General features: G+C 48.9%; 1 protein-coding gene across 6 annotated transcripts in view; it reads right to left on the reverse strand.

The window, feature by feature from the left end:
• NPHP4 (nephrocystin 4) overlaps window positions 1–19,524 on the reverse strand; it is a 285,849-nt gene that overhangs the window by 109,627 nt on the left and 156,698 nt on the right. The window lies entirely within an intron of this gene.

A 19,524-nucleotide genomic window follows, 5' to 3' on the forward strand; every position in this document is an offset into this window, starting at 1 on the left:
AATACTCTTTACCGATTCTCTGTTTGCTTACATACCGGCGGTGTCAGGACTTCATCGATTTGTCGATTCAAATAATTTCTTACATTCATGATCCACGCGTCAAAGTGTGCAAGCAAGAATCATTATTTCCAGTTTTGTATTTCTTATATGCAATGGGTCAGCAAGACACTTGCTGTCACGCCACTAAATTAGATCCTTGTGTAATGCGGGCGTAAGCGACCTTCCGGATGTGACGTCACGAGGAGGCGGAGCCAGGTGACGTGGGTGAAAGGTTGGGGTCCTTAAGCGGGTAAACCGGAAAGAGAAGGCAGTCGGGTTGTGAATGGAAAAGGGTGAGGCCACGAGGGCGAACGAGAGGAGGGGGGCACCGCCGGCGAGCGGGAGCCGACCCCAGAGTACAGCCAGGAAGGCTGTGTGTTAGAGGCAGCGGTGTGGCTGCAGAGAGTCGCAGGAGCGACGAAGAGAGAGGAGAGTACAGCCAGGAAGGCTGTGTGTTAGAGGCAGCGGTGTGGCTGCAGAGAGTCGCAGGAGCGACGAAGAGAGAGAGAGACAGCACGAGGCTGTCAGCGCTGCGGAGTGAGCAGCAGCGATTACAGCCAAGGGGGCTGAGAGTGAGTAACAGCAGCGGAGCTGCTGTGGGGGCTACAAGAGCGACAGAGACCAACAGAGGGGCTGCTGGTGGAGTCTGGAGAGACATCGGAGTCAGCACTGTGGGGACTGAGCAAAGAGGAGACAGCCGTGTGGGTAATACAGTACGGACCAAATAAAGGACACTGAGCCAGAGATCGTGGTCAAGTCTTTTATTACACTGGTGTCAGAAGTGAAACGGCTTGTCAAGACGGCTCGGAAGAAAGAATATTCCTGTGCCATCATCTGCTACATCATCCGACTTACGATTGAGACAGATGGCGCAGCTGGAGACCTGGAAAATCGTGCTGGCGAAACCGTGTGAGCTCACCACGCCGACGACGGCAGTGGGGAGAGCCGATGGTGGTTTGCAGGCCGACGCCTTGCCTGCGCTGCCAGCGCCATCTGCCACGCGGCACGATGACGCCATCTTGGGCGTGGCAGGGGAGAAACGGCGGGAAGCCGCCATCTTGTCTTCACCGCGGCGGGGAGACGCCGCCATCTTCAACATCGCGGCGGAGAGGCAGCCTTGCGCCGCCATCTGGAGGTGCCGCGGGGAGAGCAGCCTGCTGTGAGCTGCTGTTTTGCGAGGGGGAGCTGCGAGGAGAGGACGACGACGCTACAGCTGCTGGGGCGGGAGCTCTCCCGTCCTGGCTCGGGTGCGTGACAACGGAGCAGTCAAGTCGCCGAACGAGTTCTGCGAGACGACTCAAGTTGCCGCCCTGCCGTCCTCTTCTTGCTGCAGCCCCGGGCGGGTCGTAACGATACGCACCCGGCCTTTACACACACCTCACCCATCTTTCGAGGGCCGGGTGGGGGCGATTTTGTTTTCTCTCATGACTCGATTGTGCGGAGCGCGGTTCGGACTGTGGGTATGTGTGTGTAATAACGATGAACGCGCTATCTGCTTGTTGCTCGGTGTCAATTAAAGTGTGTACGTGTGTTGAGAATGGACGGAGAGTATGCTGTGCTTGCTGAGTGTTAAATTGTGTGTGTGCGCTGCGGTGTGGAGTTGTTATATTGATGGCGAAGTTAATTATTAACTCGGGAGCGTCGGGTATCTTGCGCTGTATCATCTCGTGGGTTACCTTGTGCGATGGGCTTAATTGAAAAATATATATATTTTTTTGGTGTATTGTGCTGCGAGGTGCGATGTGCGATGTGGTTGTTGCAAGAGAGAGAATATTTGTGTTGTTGCTGCAATGTTACGACTGGATTAATGGTGTGTTGGTTACCTGCAGATCGGCTTGCTATTGTGCTTAAATGTGCGCGTGTGATCGCGATATGCTGACTGTATGTGCTGTTACACCGTTCTGTATGGTTATGGGGTGCGATGCATTGATTGACTATTGGGGTTGGGATGTTATTAATTGTGCGTACCTGTTTGGAAATTGGTAACAAATTCGAGGGGGACCCTATTATTTGGTCGTATGGATGTTATGTACACGCGATTTTGTGTATATTATGGGTAACGGCGCTTTGTGAGAGAGAGAGCGCGCTTTGAGGGTGCGTGATGACGCCGTTGTGGGTGTCTCAAAGGTTAACGCTAATGGGACCGTAAATTGGCGCCAAGTTGCGTCGCGTATTCGGTTGGTCGCATGCAGCCACGAGTTGCTTTGCGAGTTGGGTTGTGTAACCAATGTGGTTGGTAAAATATTGGTTAAAAATTCCCCGATATGACTGCTGCGCACAGCAAGCTGGGGCTGTGCGTCTATCGTTGTTGGGATTGTTACAATAAGACGGGGGAAGCAATTTGTGACCCCCAGCAAAGGGAAGCTGGGGTGCACGAATGGAGAAAACTGGCCACGTGTTCGCACGTTGGGCCGACATTTTGCGCACACGCGGGGTATGGCGTCGATGCGCTTTGCGGAAAGGGCCGCCATTTTGAGTGCGCGCGAGATATTGCGCGAACGCGCTGGGCGAAGGGGGCCGCCATTTTGAGCGCGCGGGAAAAACCTCGGTGGGGCAAATATTCCATCTGTTATGCCTGCCATTGTTGATTGGGTGATGCACGAGTGGTGGTCACGTCGGCCTATGGCTGATGGCTGACCTGACAGCCCGGAGGCGAAACCTCCGTGGTATGTCTTTAACTAATGGGCCGTGTGCTCATATGGCTCGGGGAGTCATGGTTCAGTTGTGCGGTGGCAGACTGAACCTGGTGTGCCGGGGGCTCACGGGTTTTGGGTTAGGGCGTTATTGTCTCTATAAGAGAACATTACCCCGTGGGGGGGGTCGTTGATATCTGGCCTTGCCGAGGGATTGATCTTCCCTTGGCTATGAAGCGCATTTCAAAGATTGATGGAGCTCGTTTGACGGGGTTGCAGTGGGAGACGTGTCATATATATTTGGACGATATCATTGTCTTCAGCCGCACATTTGAGGAACATTTAACACGGCTGGAGACAGTGTTCACGAGGATGCGCTCTGCGAATTTAAAATTTAAACCAAAGAAATGCCACCTACTGCAACGGTCCGTCCGTTATCTGGGACACATTGTGAGTGCTGAGGGGGTGTCCACGGATCCGGAAAAGACGGCGTGCGTCCGGGATTGGCCGACTCCGGCCACCGTGGGGGATGTTCGGCGGTTTTTGGGATTTGCCTCGTATTACCGAAGATTTGTGCCGGGTTTTGCGACGATTGCGAGGCCCTTGCATCTCCTTACGGGTAAAGGACGGAAATTTGTTTGGGGACAGCCGGAAGAGGCGGCCTTTCGGAGTCTGCGTGATCTATTGGCTACGGCTCCGACATTGGATTATCCCGATTTTGATCGCCCTTTCATTCTTGATACGGACGCGAGTGACACAGGTAATGGGGCGGTATTATCACAGTCTAAAGGGGGCGTAGAGCGCGTCGTGGCGTATGGTAGCCGAGTCTTGTCGCCTGCGGAAACACGCTACTGTGTCACTCGTAGAGAACTTTTGGCGGTTGGTTTTTCCTACGGCTATTTCGACCGTACCTTTACGGTCGTTGTGCCGGGTTTTGCGACGATTGCGAGGCCCTTGCATCTCCTTACGGGTAAAGGACGGAAATTTGTTTGGGGACAGCCGGAAGAGGCGGCCTTTCGGAGTCTGCGTGATCTATTGGCTACGGCTCCGACATTGGATTATCCCGATTTTGATCGCCCTTTCATTCTTGATACGGACGCGAGTGACACAGGTAATGGGGCGGTATTATCACAGTCTAAAGGGGGCGTAGAGCGCGTCGTGGCGTATGGTAGCCGAGTCTTGTCGCCTGCGGAAACACGCTACTGTGTCACTCGTAGAGAACTTTTGGCGGTTGGTTTTTCCTACGGCTATTTCGACCGTACCTTTACGGTCGTTCTTTTATTGTGCGTACGGATCATGCGGCCTTGCAATATGCACTTAAAATGGACCAGCCATCGGGACAGTGGGCACGTTGGTTGGACACGCTACAGGCATTTTCCTTCCAAATTCAACATCGGAAGGGAGTGCGCCATGCGAACGCTGACGCACTTTCCAGATTACCAGGGCGCGCCCCTTGTAAATGTGCGTCGGGGACGCATAGGTGTTCGCCGATTCTAAACCCCCCTCAGCCGCTTACGTTGGCCGTCGAGAAGTCGGATACTCCGATGGAACCGGGACCGACTGACGGGGTTTTGAATCTGCCGCGGTCTGTCTGGATTCGGGAACAAATGATGGATGAGTTGTTGTTGTCCATGTGGAAGCGGTCTATGAGGGACAATGGGAGTCCGAGTACGGCTGTGGGGCCGCAAACCGCTCTCCGAGATGGTCTGCTTATGTGGCGAGAAGGGTTCCAGGAAAGCTGGCGTGTGGTGCTACCAACGTCCTTGCGATTCGAGTTGATTAGAACTCTCCATTGTGACACACTATTGCATTTAGGGGTGCAGAAGACTTTGTTGACGTTGCAACGTCATTATTTTTGGCAAGGCTGGTGTGTGTCCATCGCTGATGGGATAGTAAGGGAGGAGCATGGCCGAGTGCTGCTCATCCCCGAAATGGCACTAGCTGAGAGTATGGTAAATGGATGTTGCCGTGGGTTGACGACCACGGTGAGGGTTACGGCGAATTAAACGTTACCGCTGGGGAGCGTGGCTCTCTCCACGCGAGGGTGTGCGATTAGGGGTTTTGTTGGTTTGTTGAGAGTGACTGTGGGTACATGCTGTGTACGTCTGAGGTCTGTGCTGGTCCTCAAGGGAGGACTGCTGGTGGGTAAGAGCAGAAATTTTTTTGTTGTTGTTGTTTCACGTGTAAATAATATTGTTGTTAAAATGTAAATACTGGGGCGTCCATCGCGGTTATTTGGGTAATTATTGGGGTTTTCTTAAGCGGGCCGGAATTACATCATCTCCACTACCCTGGGGCCGGGTGGCTGTCGTGTACGACATGCGGATGTGCGTTGTTGTGCTTTGTGCCATTGTTGTTCTTGTTGTTATATTACATGCTTAGTGTCCTTTAAGGGGGAAGGTCGGTTCACCGCATTACGCTTTGGTATTGTTCAGCCGAGGTCGGCTGGGTTTTTTCTACGGGGGAGGGTGGTGTAATGCGGGCGTAAGCGACCTTCCGGATGTGACGTCACGAGGAGGCGGAGCCAGGTGACGTGGGTGAAAGGTTGGGGTCCTTAAGCGGGTAAACCGGAAAGAGAAGGCAGTCGGGTTGTGAATGGAAAAGGGTGAGGCCACGAGGGCGAACAAGAGGAGGGGGGCACCGCCGGCGAGCGGGAGCCGACCCCAGAGTACAGCCAGGAAGGCTGTGTGTTAGAGGCAGCGGTGTGGCTGCAGAGAGTCGCAGGAGCGACGAAGAGAGAGGAGAGTACAGCCAGGAAGGCTGTGTGTTAGAGGCAGCGGTGTGGCTGCAGAGAGTCGCAGGAGCGACGAAGAGAGAGAGAGACAGCACGAGGCTGTCAGCGCTGCGGAGTGAGCAGCAGCGATTACAGCCAAGGGGGCTGAGAGTGAGTAACAGCAGCGGAGCTGCTGTGGGGGCTACAAGAGCGACAGAGACCAACAGAGGGGCTGCTGGTGGAGTCTGGAGAGACATCGGAGTCAGCACTGTGGGGACTGAGCAAAGAGGAGACAGCCGTGTGGGTAATACAGTACGGACCAAATAAAGGACACTGAGCCAGAGATCGTGGTCAAGTCTTTTATTACACTTGCATCAAATCAGGACCACAAATTGCTACGAATCACCTTGCAGGCTTATATTAAATCCTTACAGGAGTATATTAAATACGACTCTGAAAAAGATGCTGATGATGATAATCGTGAATTATAATATAATTGGCAACGTGCACAGTATTTGCTCAATCTCAGAGACGAAGGATGATTCAGAGGCGCGTGGAGATGACAGACAAGCGGGAAGGCAGCCAGAACCAGCGCCAACAATTGCCCAAGCACTGTGGCCCTATATTGGGGTGCTTATGCACGTTGGTGGAAACTGGAGCAGCCTGCGAAAAACACAAGCGTGCGAGGGGGTTAACATTCAATCCCCATTCAAACTAAAAACTGAACAATTTATTTTATTTTACAAGGTAGGGGCCCACTGAGCTATATAGCTCTTTTTAGAAGTGACCTGGCCACAAGTGACAGCTCAACCAAGTGGCTTGTCGTCATGTGGAAATTTATAGCAACCAAATACTCTAAAACGCACGCGTCTAAATGTGGAGGGAAAAACCCGAAGGACCTGGAGAAAAATCCATGCGACCACAAGGAGAACACACAACTTCCACATATGCAGGGATCAGGGTTGAGATCGAACCCACAACCTCCTATATACCTGGCGAGGTAGTTAACAGCTCGCCACCATGGCACCCATTTCACGCTCACGGGTAGGGAGTGTCACGAATGTGTACGTGATTCACCAACCCTAGCTACCTCCACAGTACCGGGTTACAGGCCACGGTGCAGTGTCACGACCAGCACGGGCAACAGGCTGGCTGTGAATACTGCAGTTAAATTTACACCAAATACAAAAAAGTATATAAACACCCGCAATGCCCAGAAGGGATCATGCGAATCCAACACGAGCCATGCGCCGCCATATAACAAGCGGCGGGCCTTATAAGGCGCAGGAGCTGGCGCACAATGTGTGAGGGTTCATACGGTCACCACAAACACATGGCCCGCAATCTTGAGCTGTAAAAGGCCGAGTCACTGACACCATGCTGGGAATAACTTTGAAATCCTCACGATCCCTTGCAGGGGGCCCTTATACATTGAGAGTATTATGACTCTGACTTTTTTTTATTGATTACTTTCCTAAGCTCTGCCCCGACACCGTGAACGATCTCCGACGGGGATGTATGCCTCTCAGAAGATATTTTTCCTTGAGGACCTCTCTGATGAAGTTAACTGCTTACCACACACAGCATTTCACCCCTTCAAGGTTTTCAAGGCAATGGATTTGTTGCCAGGATTGAGAAATCCCACCTGCTATTCTTATCTGCTTGCTGGCAAGCGCATGTGATGGATGGCGAGCGGTAGCGTAGCGGTTAGCGCACTGTGCTACTGCTACTACACCCGGAGACCCGAGTTCCATTCCTGGCCATGAACTAACATCAGTGTGAGATTATTTGTACCAGTCTTGGGCCTCCCCTATGTTGACTCAGCCTTAAATGAGTGCCTTGTACAGTGGATAAATTATCACCACATAGACAGGCCGTCACGTGCCGTACCGGCAAGAATGGTGTTTGCTAACAGCATTTGCCCAAAAAGTGTGTTAAGGCGATATGGCAGGGGAGGAGGGGGGGGTGATATTTGTTTGTGTGATAGATATAAGCAACATATAAAAAATGTACATATGCTATGAAAACATATTTCAGTTTCCCATTCATGGACGTTTAAAAAAAAATCAACGTAGATGTGTTTTTTTTTGTACGTCTATTTTTTTTTTGCAGCACAAATGACGTGTGGACGAACTGGCTAAGGGGCCACACGCAGAGACGAGCACTGCCCAATTCTCACTTGATCACCGTGACATTGTTTCTTATTTTCCACTTCATTCGCATCGGTTAAAAGGCTGTACCGATTGTATTAATCAAAACTTGCATCTTGCTACGTATTGCTAGTTAACGTGGTCAAGTCCTGTAAAATATATTTCCTAATGCTAAGAATTGCAGTTCCAAAAAAGCACCACTCTGTGCTTCTTTTCGCACGTCAGATTTAATTTCATTTTTCTTTGCCATGGATTAGAGATCATACACAAGTTGAGGACACCCATTGCTTGTTCGTATAAATAAGCGGCCTTCGGCAGTAGGTATGAATGTATGTTGAACTTCTTTCGCGCCGGTACATAGCCAACCGTGCTAATTGAAGGTGCAGTGGACAAGTGATTAGAAGGACAGGCGGCTAGAAGGAACGATGGCCGGTGGTTGAGTCTGATGATGGAGTGGCAGCTGAAGGAGGGAACACGCCCGAGAGAACATCCGTCACGGAGATTGAGCAACGAAATCAGCTCATGTGTGGAAGCTCAATGGATTGTTGCGTCCCAGGGCGATGAGAGTTGGCAACAACTTCGAAATACCTCCATGCAGCAGTGGATACATGAAGGAGAATGGCAAGCGAGCTTTGATGTTGGCACACAGAATTCTAACATTCACCCATTGCAAGACGGAAAGCCTTCCTCCAGACGACGTTGTCAGCTTTCGAGATTAAAGACCACTAAAATTGGATTCCGTTTACACCAAAAAAAAAAGATTAAAGGAGCTAAACTCCAGTGGCAAAGTCACTTTCAAATGTTCATGTTTACCCATCTTCTCTGCTCGAGTATGCACACAATGGACGGCGGATCAAATGCTTCTGCCAGACTTCACCCCCGTGGCCCGTAAATCACGCCACCATCACAATACTTCACTATTCTTCCAAAATCCAATCCAGGGGATCAACTCCAAGATTGTACTCCTCATCTTCAAGGTCCTACATTCACTCGCCCATGCAATACCTTTCTAAAAACGTAACAATTTTTTGTAATTTTGCAGGTAAGGCCCACTGAGCTATGTAGCTCTTTTTCAGACGCGACTTGGCCACAAATGATAGCTCAACAAAGTGGCTTCTCAAGTGAGAATTTATAGCAGCAAAAAAAGTCTAAACGCGTGATGCTGTGTCTAAATGTGGAGAGAAAAACCGGAGGACCCAGAGAAAAATCCACGCAACCACGAGGGGGAGGGACATGCAAACTCCAATTCAGAGTCGGGATCGAACCTACGACCTCCTGTACACCGGGCGAGGTAGTTAATATACCCCCTCTCATCGCACTATTCTCCCCTCCACGGAATCTCCTACTTCTCCCCTCTCATCTGACTCGACTCTCTCCCACACACTAGAGAAAATGTCTATTATTTCCCACAAACTTTGCTTTTGTGAGATAGTTTTCGACCTTGTGATTGCTCAGGAAGCCACGAACCACTGCGACAAAGCTGTTCCAAGCCGCTTTCTCCTTACTAGTGAGCTACTTGGGGAATTCATTGCACTCCAGGATCTTCTTTATCTGTGGTCCGACGAAGACACCGGCTTTGACCTTTGCTTCAGACAGCTTAGGGAAGAAGTCTTGAAGGTACTTGAAGGCTGCCGACTCCTTATCTACAGCTCTGACAAATTGTTTCATAAGGCCCAATTTGATGTGCAGTGGTGGCATCAGCACCTTCTGGGAGTCGATCAGTGGTTCCCACTTGACGTTCCTTCCCACAGACAACTCGGTCCGCTGTGGCCAGTCCCGCCTCTGGTAGTGCATCTTGGTGTTTAAATCTTTCGTAGTCATTTTTGTATTAATTTAGTATACATATATGTTAACTGATTCCATATGTTGTTTTTTTTCTGACTTTATGTGAATGAAAATACACAAATTTGCCCGTTTTCTCATTGAAAATAGGTAAATTGCAAAATATCACTGTCCTGGTCACAAAAGCAAAGTTCGTGGAGAATAATAGCCATTTCTGTACTTTTGAGGCATAAGCAATTAAGAAATAACACTTATTACCCAGGAACAAAAATTAAATAAAATGTGTTACACCATAATCAGTGCAGCAGTGAGAGATGCAAACTTATGGGTTGGAGATGGTGATGGAGGCAGGAGAGAGGGTGTGGGGGATAGGGTCTCGATTTTGCTGCTTTGTGCAAATAAGAGCCTCAAAGGACATTGGGCCCACTTGGTTTCCATCAAGGCACAAATTGCCCAGAGGCCCCGGCTGCATCACAGGAAGTGTCGTCCACAGTGAGAGGAAGGTGCTTCCACCGTTTGAAGAAGAAAAAGTGCAAGATGGGGGGGGGGGGGGAAATCACATGCTATTTACATTTATTCCTACCATCTCTCACTGGGCTCACATGCGTGCACTTAGAAAATCCATTACGATTTTTACGAATGCGTAGGTTGTATAAGTGCGTAGGATGTGCCGATGTAGCTCTCCGATGTCTTTCAGTACATCATGCCCTGCCCAACACAACCAGCCAATTGCAAATCCACTGCTGGTGGCATCCCCACAGTATATGGACGTTGATTCACCTTACTTCACCGTGTTGTCAGCGTGGGCTGGCGAAGCAGCAAGGGACAGGGCAGGTTTAGATATTGCTCGCCAGTGATATAACATCAGCTACGGGTGGAAATCAAACTCAGGTCACCAAGTAAATAGTGCAATGCATGAATCACTGAACCCTCCTTGAATTCTTTACCAGTTGTGCCACGAGATGAAGCAACATCCAGCTGGTACTCCTTCAGTCAAGAAGAGCATCATCACATCCCATCAGCGAAATTTACATCACCGGACTATTTATGCGTGCAGTCTTTGCAACAGACCCCTTTTGTCCGACAGTGTACGAAGAGCCTTCATGCTGTCAACAGTGGATTGCAGCATGTCAATAATCTAATATATTTACACATTACAGCTTTTCAGAGCTGCACCCCGCCAAATCGAATTTATTACACGGCGGCGTTTTTTGCACCGGCCGCCGTGTTGAGACCGTCATAGTCGCCGCGGTTCAATTTAAAACGCAGGCGGCAAAGACCGGTTTTCAGATCCAGGATCTCACCGGCGCTGGCTCACTGCCACGAAAGCCCCCCCCACCGCCCCCAGCGCCTCGTTGGCCCGTGTATTAATAAACCCACGCACGCACAACTCCGGCACAACCCGCTGGGCGCGCTCTCGCCCGTTTGCAGGGTTCGTGACTCTCCTCCAGGAATATCTCTACGGAGCATCGCGCCGCCGACTTTCATTGAAATTCGCCGTGCATTTTTAAATCCGCGCAACCTTCAAAACCCGCCTCCAGATGCCGGCGGGCGACGGCATGAAACGTGCGCGTCACGTGGGCCACGGGAGAATGTCTTTTGGGGAAGCGACGTTAGCTGCGGCGGGAAAGTCGCGAGCGGAAACACCGCGTGGCGAGCGAGTTGGTGGGGGTCGCTCTTATCTGTGCCTGAAACAATTGCGCGTGCCTTTTTTTGGGGGGGAACAGCTTTATTTTATACCGGTGTTTTTCCCCAAAGGTCGGGTAATCAAAATGTCAATGTGTCCCCCACTTTGATTTCTCAACAAGCAAAGGACCACTACTGATGACGGCGGTAATCGTTATACTGACCCAGAAGTTGAAATGCTTGCTTTATCTCCTACACATTACTCAACGTTGATCAGAGCGTGGCATCCCGAATGATTGCTGGGTTTGAATGAACACAGCACAGAAGAAAGGCATGTCTCCTAGCCAAACCTAATGTGTGATAATACATAACATACGGATGACAAAATAAAACAGTTTTTATCTATAATGTACGAATGTACATAATTATGATATGAACACAATAACGATCAGAGCAGACACACGTGATGCACTTCTCACTCACACTCTTAACCATGATGATATGATATTCGAGGCCCCTCGAGTGTTTTGCAATCCTATTACATATTGATTACAGGACTAATCACTCACTTCAAGGGTCTTCATGCATGGATCTGCCTCCGCCCACCTATCTGATCTCATTTCACTCTCCTCTTCTGCTGGTGTCATGCCCTCCAGCAAAACAGGGTCTTCTATCCACACCTCCCATGAACATCCCTTGAGTGGGAGGCCATTCCATCTTCTGCCCATAATATCTGGAGCTGCCTCCTTCCTACCGGACACCTGTGCAAAAGAGTGTTTTATAGCTCGTCGGATTCCTCCCATATAAAATAAATATTCCGATTCTTATTGTGTTTACTGACAATTCCCTCTGGCCACCTCGTGGCGGTAAAGAGTAAATATCGACCCCATTACCTGCAACACATTGGAATCGAAAAGAACAAATTCTTACGCACAGGATTCCACGCATGCCATCGTTAAGGATTCAAATCCATTTGAATCCATGCACTTGATGCATTGTTACAGGCTTCACCGCTAAATGACCAATCGATCATAGTTAGGGGGCAAATTATGAGATATTAAATGACAGCAGGGAGGTGGGGCAATGTGCAGGAACAGAGGGAAGTGGGACTCAATTAAGACTTCCCCACTACCCCTCCTCCTCCATCTCCTCCCACGAGTGCGGATTGGCTCAACGCTATACATCACGGCTACGCGCGCCACGGAGCTCTTTCATGAAGAGGCACATTCATCAGCAGCGGCTCCTGCAGGGAAATCCATTGCAGGCATGGGGGTCGCAATGGAGCCGTCCTTTCGTCCCCCGTGGGAGCCGACCCGATTCAACGGGGGCGGAAGTTCCTCCGTTAGAATCATCACGTGTCTGTGTGTGCGTGGATGCTACTCTGAGAAGCGGTAGTGTAGCGCTTAACGAACAGCGTTAGGAACCCGGAGGCCCGCCTTCGATTCCCGCTCACGACCAATAGCAGTGGTGAACAAACGAACAGGTCATGGGCCTCCCCGGGGGTTGACGAATCCTCAAATGAGATCCCGGTGCGGTGTGCAAACATTTGCACAGGGTAGACCAAGGTGGCCAGGTATGGTGCATTCCACCCATCCCCACGTGCGCTGTGCCAGCCTTAATAGGTGCTCACTAACAGCACTTGCCACAACAGTCTGTTAAAGGCTACACACGGGGATGTCCTTGTTTTTGGGCACTTCTGTGCTTATTAAAAAAACTACTGGTAATGTCGTATGAAGGAATTAATTGTTTTTACAGTACGACGGTTAGCTTTTATGATACGGTCCAGAGCTAAGGGGAAATTTCGGAGGTGATTCCGGATAATGAGTGCAGTAAACGGTATGTTCAACAAAATATGTTTTAAATAATGTACATATTTAATGGGAGTGACCCATTCTTTGCCGGTTGGTGATGTCACGAAAGGTACTCAACGCTGACAGTCAGCTGATGAGGAGGCAGCTCACTGGATTTCCGAGCTCACTCCCCGACGAAGCTCAAAGGAAGTTTAGGGGGTTGAAACGTCCGCTGTACGTTGATGTTGAAATTACGTCATGAGGTCTTCAGCCACCGGTAAGAAGAGGAGTTTAATCTGGAATTAGATCGATACCTTGGCGCGTACAAATAAACGTGACGGTCCTGTCGGGTAGTGGAGGATCGATGACAACAATTGCGTTGTGCACAATTAAATAACACAATGACCATCATAACCGGAACTCTGAAACCGACACCAATCCCCTGGGCTCCCTGTTCTGGCGAACATTCTGCCCCCAAACATCCGCAGTGGCGTGCCAACTGCAAAGGAGGTTACACGTTTTCTTGCCAAAGACAACCACCTACCTAACTACCCACCTACCTACCCATCAACCAAGACCTCGACACTGTCCCTCGCCGCTGACTCGAGTCCCGATGCCCCTTCTGCCATCGCACCGTCACCATCCTGAAATTTTACCAAAATCCGGAAGAACACCGGCGGACAGAGTAGAACAACGTGGAAGTCCAGAAACCTCGTTCGAGACATCTCCTGGCTTTTACATCCCTGAAAACAACCGGTGTAACCATCAGAACTTCAACAGGCTGATGTGCACATTTCCTTAATTAATGGAAGATTAAAGACGCTCGCCACAGCAGCGCGATTATTTCCATGCAACCAAAGCTATGGACCATATAACACATCCCTGCCGAGGGAGCTGGTAGGAACGTTGGGTTGCTCGGTCAATGGCCAGGGTCAACGGCGGCGTGGTGTATTCCGCAAATATGGCCGACTGTGAGGGCGGGCACAAGCCGGTGTGAGTAGGTTAAACGTTGAGTTTTATAAGGGCACCACGAGGTGACCAGCCCCTCCTCACCCAGCCCCACCCCTCCCACCCTCCCCACCCAGCCCCTCCCCACCCTCCCCACCCAGCCCCTCCCCAACCCTCCCCTCTCCACCCAGGCCCCACTCCTCCCATTTTTTGATGCACGACGGACGGACACAATAATCCCGTGGGCTGGTGGAACCAGGTGTTTCCTACCAGTAAAACCACTGTAGTCTGTGCTCCTTCAACGTGGGAGGAATAGCAAAACCACACAGACTCTCTCCTGATGCCCACACCTCCGATTAGCATGGTTGGCTACGTACGGTGTGAAAGAAGTTCAACATACACGGCCAGCGAAGCTCAACATTGGCATTTAGTTCCTGAACCTATGAACCTTATGGCGATACCCCGGCTCTCGCATAATGTCCGTGATGCAGTAATTTTTAGTCTGCTGATGGTCGGCGATGCGGCAATCGACTCATCTCGACGAGCTGTACACTACGATGCACCACTACGGTGCGTACGCGAGCGTTCAGGGTTTCAGCGCAAACGTCCTCGCTGCGTTTCGACGTCGCGGAGTAGCACTGATTTCGGATTGATTGGTACCCCAGTCGCGGAGTTAAGTAACACCCCTGGGAAAAATAGTGTCCCAGAAATAAAATATTTAATTGCCTCGGTCATTTTGTATTATTTGGTACCCCGGGGTACTGCCATAAGGATCATATTGCCATACTCTGGAATAGAATGACAATAATTTTTGAATAAAACTACTATCTTGCCTAACCCAAAATCAAATATGGATTTCCGCTCACTAAATGTTGCATTGCCCCCCGGTGTGTTTTCACGTCGTTCCGCGTGCCGATAGGCACGATGTCCGACGTTTCGCTCCACGCGCTGGGGAGCTTCTTCAGGAACAGATAGCTATATAGACGCGATGGCAAACACGTACGCAGTGGATGTTCCACAGTCTGAAGTGGATACTACTTAAACTCACGGGAATAATGGCACCTCTTGCCAGGTGCGATGGTTACGCTACAAGCCTGTGATGTGCCGATCTGGAGGCAGGGTCGGTGGGTCGTGAAGAGAAGAAGACTATTGAGACCACGTGCGTGGAGGGCCCACCTGCTGGGCTGCAAGGTGGTGTCTTCGGAGGAGGCAGTCAAATTGATCACGCTGCAGAAGGCACACCCGCCTGGAGTTTGGGTGCCCTAACCTTTCACGAGTAGAGTTTCTTTTCCTTTTTTGCTGTTCGTATATATTTCCGGAAGAATACCACTTTAACGCGTAACATGCAAGCAGCCACAGCTGTCTGTTCTGTACAACAACACAGGCATTGCACCTACTACACACACTCATCTGAAACACTTAAGTTTACCTCTCTATTCTTCCATCAAAACCCAGCCATGCTAATGCCATAAACCTCTTGACCCCCCACCTTACTCACACACCCGCGCGTTATGCTGCACGCTTCCAAACGAAAGCGTGGACGTTCCCTTACCACCTCCGAAAATCTCACTTCGCCCGGACGCCCGTGACAAAGGTGGCACAGGCGTCTGGGTGGTTATGAAGCTTAACTTGAGGCCTCATTTGCGCAGCCTCAGCGATAGTTACCAAGCCCAGGCCAAAGTCCTCGCAAGCAGATTCAATACACGGGGGAGGGCAAGAAGCTGTTATAATAATTCACTAATTTTTGAAATGCTCAGGTCCCTGGTAAGAATACATTTTTGGTTGGGATTTAAAAAAAATATAAATATAGTGTAAAATATGCAACTGTGTCTGAAAACGCTGCGGAGGAAAACATTAAGTGTAAACATCGCAGGGATGGAAGGGAGGTCTCTATGGGTTGTTGCTTTTGTAAGTAGCGAGCGACTGAAATCACGCAGTACGTACGGTTACATAAGTTGCAAACTGGTCAGAAACAGTCCTGTCTGCACCCCCCCCACCCCACTTTCCCACCTCATCTCAGATGACCAATGTGGTGAAGTATGATCAAGAATCCCCAATGACCGGCATGGCGCAAGGGGAGGCCTTTGTCCATTGGTGTACAGTGGATTTGGGCAAATGTATTATTTATTTTATTAATTAAACAGGTAAGACGTTTTCTTGGTTCTTTCGGTAAAGTCACGTAGAATGGAAATAATAAAATAATAAAAATAAAACATAATAAAATATTCACGTGAGAATTATTTTATTATGTTTTATTATTATTATTTTATTATTTCCATTCTACGTGACTTTACCGAAAGAACCAAGAAGATGAATCCCTGCAGTCACGAAAGCTTTAAATCGAAAAGGTAAGACGTTGAGAAATTTGGCGTTACTCCGTCAAAACATTATCACTTTTTTATATATAAATGACGGCTGCCACACGGCAACACGCACACGTCTACCAAATTCATGGTTAAACCTCTACGACTCCCTCCCACTCCCCCACCCCGGCAGAGCGGAAAGTGCCAGCCAGTTTCCCGGCATGCTCTTGTGAGACATGGCCAACGGAGCTAATTGAATGAATGGCTACATCAAAGCGAAGGGAATAAATTGACATGCCAAGCGGGCCAAATGATAGCGGCAGAGAGCGGTGGATACATGGGGAAGAAAAATAACACCTGGGCCAAATTTATCGTCCTGCGAATGCTAGGTTCTAAATGAAGCCCCGACGCTTTCAGGTTCACAGACTGAGTGGAGGATTAATGAAACTGCGATACACTATTACTGCTGCTGCTGCATATACGGATTGCAACAAAATATCACATTTCCCTTCATGTTTAATAATTGATGTTTCGTTTTATACAGAGTTGCCGTTCATGCAGATTGCATCTCGCAATTGCCGAGGAACCACAGACGAGCTGGTAGGCAGCCAGGCTCTGCACCGGTGCCGACAATTGTCCAAGCTCTGCATTCCCGCATATATAAAGATGCTTTCGGCCAGCTAATGCCTATTACTAACAGTGTGTGCAAAGTGCTGAATTATGGGTGTGCACTGCCACCACACTCATTCCAAATGCGCATGTTTTTGTTACCGAGGAGCAGTGGTTGTGCAGAGGGGCTAACAACGCTATGCTACGAACCCGGCAACTAGAGTTTGATTCCCGCTCACACGGTCAACATCCGTGATGATTACACTGGTCAACAAAAAAAAAACTTTTTTTCTGGCCTGGACTTTTGCAGCTGTTTTAGACTAATTTCAGGGTGCTGATTCCAAATCTGACCTCAGATTTGCTCTATCACATCTTATTTTTATTTTCATTGATTTTACCCGAAATTAACTCCGTCACTTATGATTGCAAGTTTTTGCGAGTCAGTGACTGCTTTAGTGTTAAAATATGGTGCTGTATTTTTAGGATAGTGTGTGTTATAATACCATTTTATGTAGATATCCACATTTATTTAATATTTTTCTTCTGCAGTTTTTATTGAAAATGCAATATTTGATATCTCAAAAACCTGATGTGATAGACAAAAACTGATGCCAGATTTGGAATCAGCACCCCAAAATTACCTTAAAACCGCTGGAATACCTTATGCCAGAAAAAGTGTGTTGACCAGTGTTATCTGAACCGGTCATGGGCCTCCCCTAGCACAGCTCAGCCTCACATGAGTACCTGGTGTGGCGTGTAGACTTTGCCGCACGGGAGACAAAGGCGGCTGGGCATGGTGCTGGTCCCCCTCGTGTGGCATTATGGCCTTCATTGGTCACTCGCAACAGCACTTTCTCCCAAACTTAAGTTAATTGGATTGACCTGGTGATGTTCCCGCTTAGCCAGTCACCCAGCGATTTTATAACAGAGTTCTCTGGGGCTGTGAGCACAGCCACCAAGACCAACAAACCGGGTGTTTAAATGTCACACAAACGTAACGCGTGCAAATAAAAAACCGGTGCAAGTGTAATATGAGGGCAAGAGGTGCCAGAAAAAAGTTAGGTACAGCTGCAAAAGGTCTATTGAGGCTATACGCGGGATCTTTGTCTTTGTTTCTGCTCATTCCAGAAATAAACAGATGCAGGGGAATGCCGCTTGAGACTAAGATATATTTTTTCTGGAAGACCTAATCAGAAGCAATATTTTGCCAGTATTTATGCGATGGGGGCAAGTGCGATTGAGCAGTTGGTTTTGCGCACTCAACCTTGAACCCAGGTCTTTCCCCCTTTTTTGTCTGACGTTTGAAAAAAAAAGCAACACGGCTACAATCGCACGTTTAATTTAGTTAAATTGCTCCACAGCTAGTCGCGGTGCGCTTGTTCCACCAGGATATGCATGTCCGAACCCGGTGACCCGAGTATGATTCTCGGTCAAGTTTAACATCAATCAATCTTAATTTTACGCCCCAATACCGCCCTCAATCAAGTGGGTATCGGTGCAATGTTACAGCAGAACGGGGATGATACAGGAGGAGGGGGGTGGGGGCAACAGAGCCAAAGGAATGAGAAAAGAAATCCGTCACGCCCTCAGCGGCTTACACCGATTGAGCGGAGTAAATTGCAACCGCGCACAGAATAAAGTGCGACCGTGCGTAACGAATAGCGTAAGAAAGTTAAGTGGCGAATAAAAAATATATATGGCAAGTAAAGAGAAAGTTTTTATTTGAAATTTTGGCTTTTATACGTCGATGGGGAGTGATGTCTGATCTCGTCCTGGGTCCCCACTTCCCCAACCTGCAATAAAAAAAAAAGTTTACTTTCATTTTAATTGTTTGAGCGATTTGTTTATCTTTCCTATACTTTGCACTCCTATCGTGTTTTTGTACCGTTTGCTGTTGTAACTTTCTGACCCGCCCCTACTGGAGATCTGTGAACAAAGAGCTTTACAGCTCATCGGATTCCTCCACTGTAAATACGGATTCTGATGAATCATACGGTCGACACGTCATGTGGGGGACGCGGCGGATGCTTCACGCAGCAGTGGAATGACACATGGCTGGACATTAAGCAAGACAGATATACATATATTTATAAAACAACAACAACAACCCCTGTGCAATACAAATGAAAAAAAAGTCAAGTGGGATACATTTCACATTGGGTATGGTGCACAGTTCGAAAGTGCTTAAGTTAAAGTCGTGTGAGTGGTGAACTCAACTGCCCAATTAAAACGAACTGCCAGTGGGAATGGTTGAACCCCAATGAGATTTGCGAACCGAGGTGTGGCTCCCAGTGTCTTGCGCACTCGTCCGCTGATGTATCGATTGATTACTCGACACCGGCTGAGAGCCCACCAAGATACAGCACCTTCGTGGGCTTCCACTTGGCTTTTTTGAAGACTTGGAAAACGAACGTTACGGGGGGGGGGGGGGGGGGAAATTGACTTCCAAGGTTTTATATTGGGGGCTACAACAAGAGAAAAATGGTGTTAATAACGAGGTCGTTATTTCGTCATTAATGTCTGCTTTGCAGCAGACGTCCTACTTAAAGTGCTGGGTAGTATAATTGTGTAATATACCCGGTGGAGACAGCACTCAGCATTAAACCATTCAACAGGACAATACATTTATAATATATATACTAGCGGGAAGTGCCCGGCGTTGTCCGGGCGAATTTTTTTTCTCCAAAACTTCTCTTAAAAATCTTACATATACATACACAGATACCAAGCTATTGTGAAAGCCCAGTGGGCCGTTTGTCCATTTCTCCACCAACAAAATTATAAGAGGCTTGCAGAAGTCCAAAAAGTTATAGTAAGTGGGGGGTAAATAGTTGATATAAAAGGTTTTCCCTATAATTGTGCCCACCCCCCCCCTTAAAATGTTTGTACCCCCGCGTACGTGTATATACGTACACACTCTACAGACGACAG

The sequence above is a fragment of the Lampetra fluviatilis genome, chromosome 36 (assembly GCF_964198595.1).
Source record: "Lampetra fluviatilis chromosome 36, kcLamFluv1.1, whole genome shotgun sequence".
In the NCBI taxonomy this organism is placed as follows: Eukaryota; Metazoa; Chordata; class Hyperoartia; order Petromyzontiformes; family Petromyzontidae; genus Lampetra; species Lampetra fluviatilis.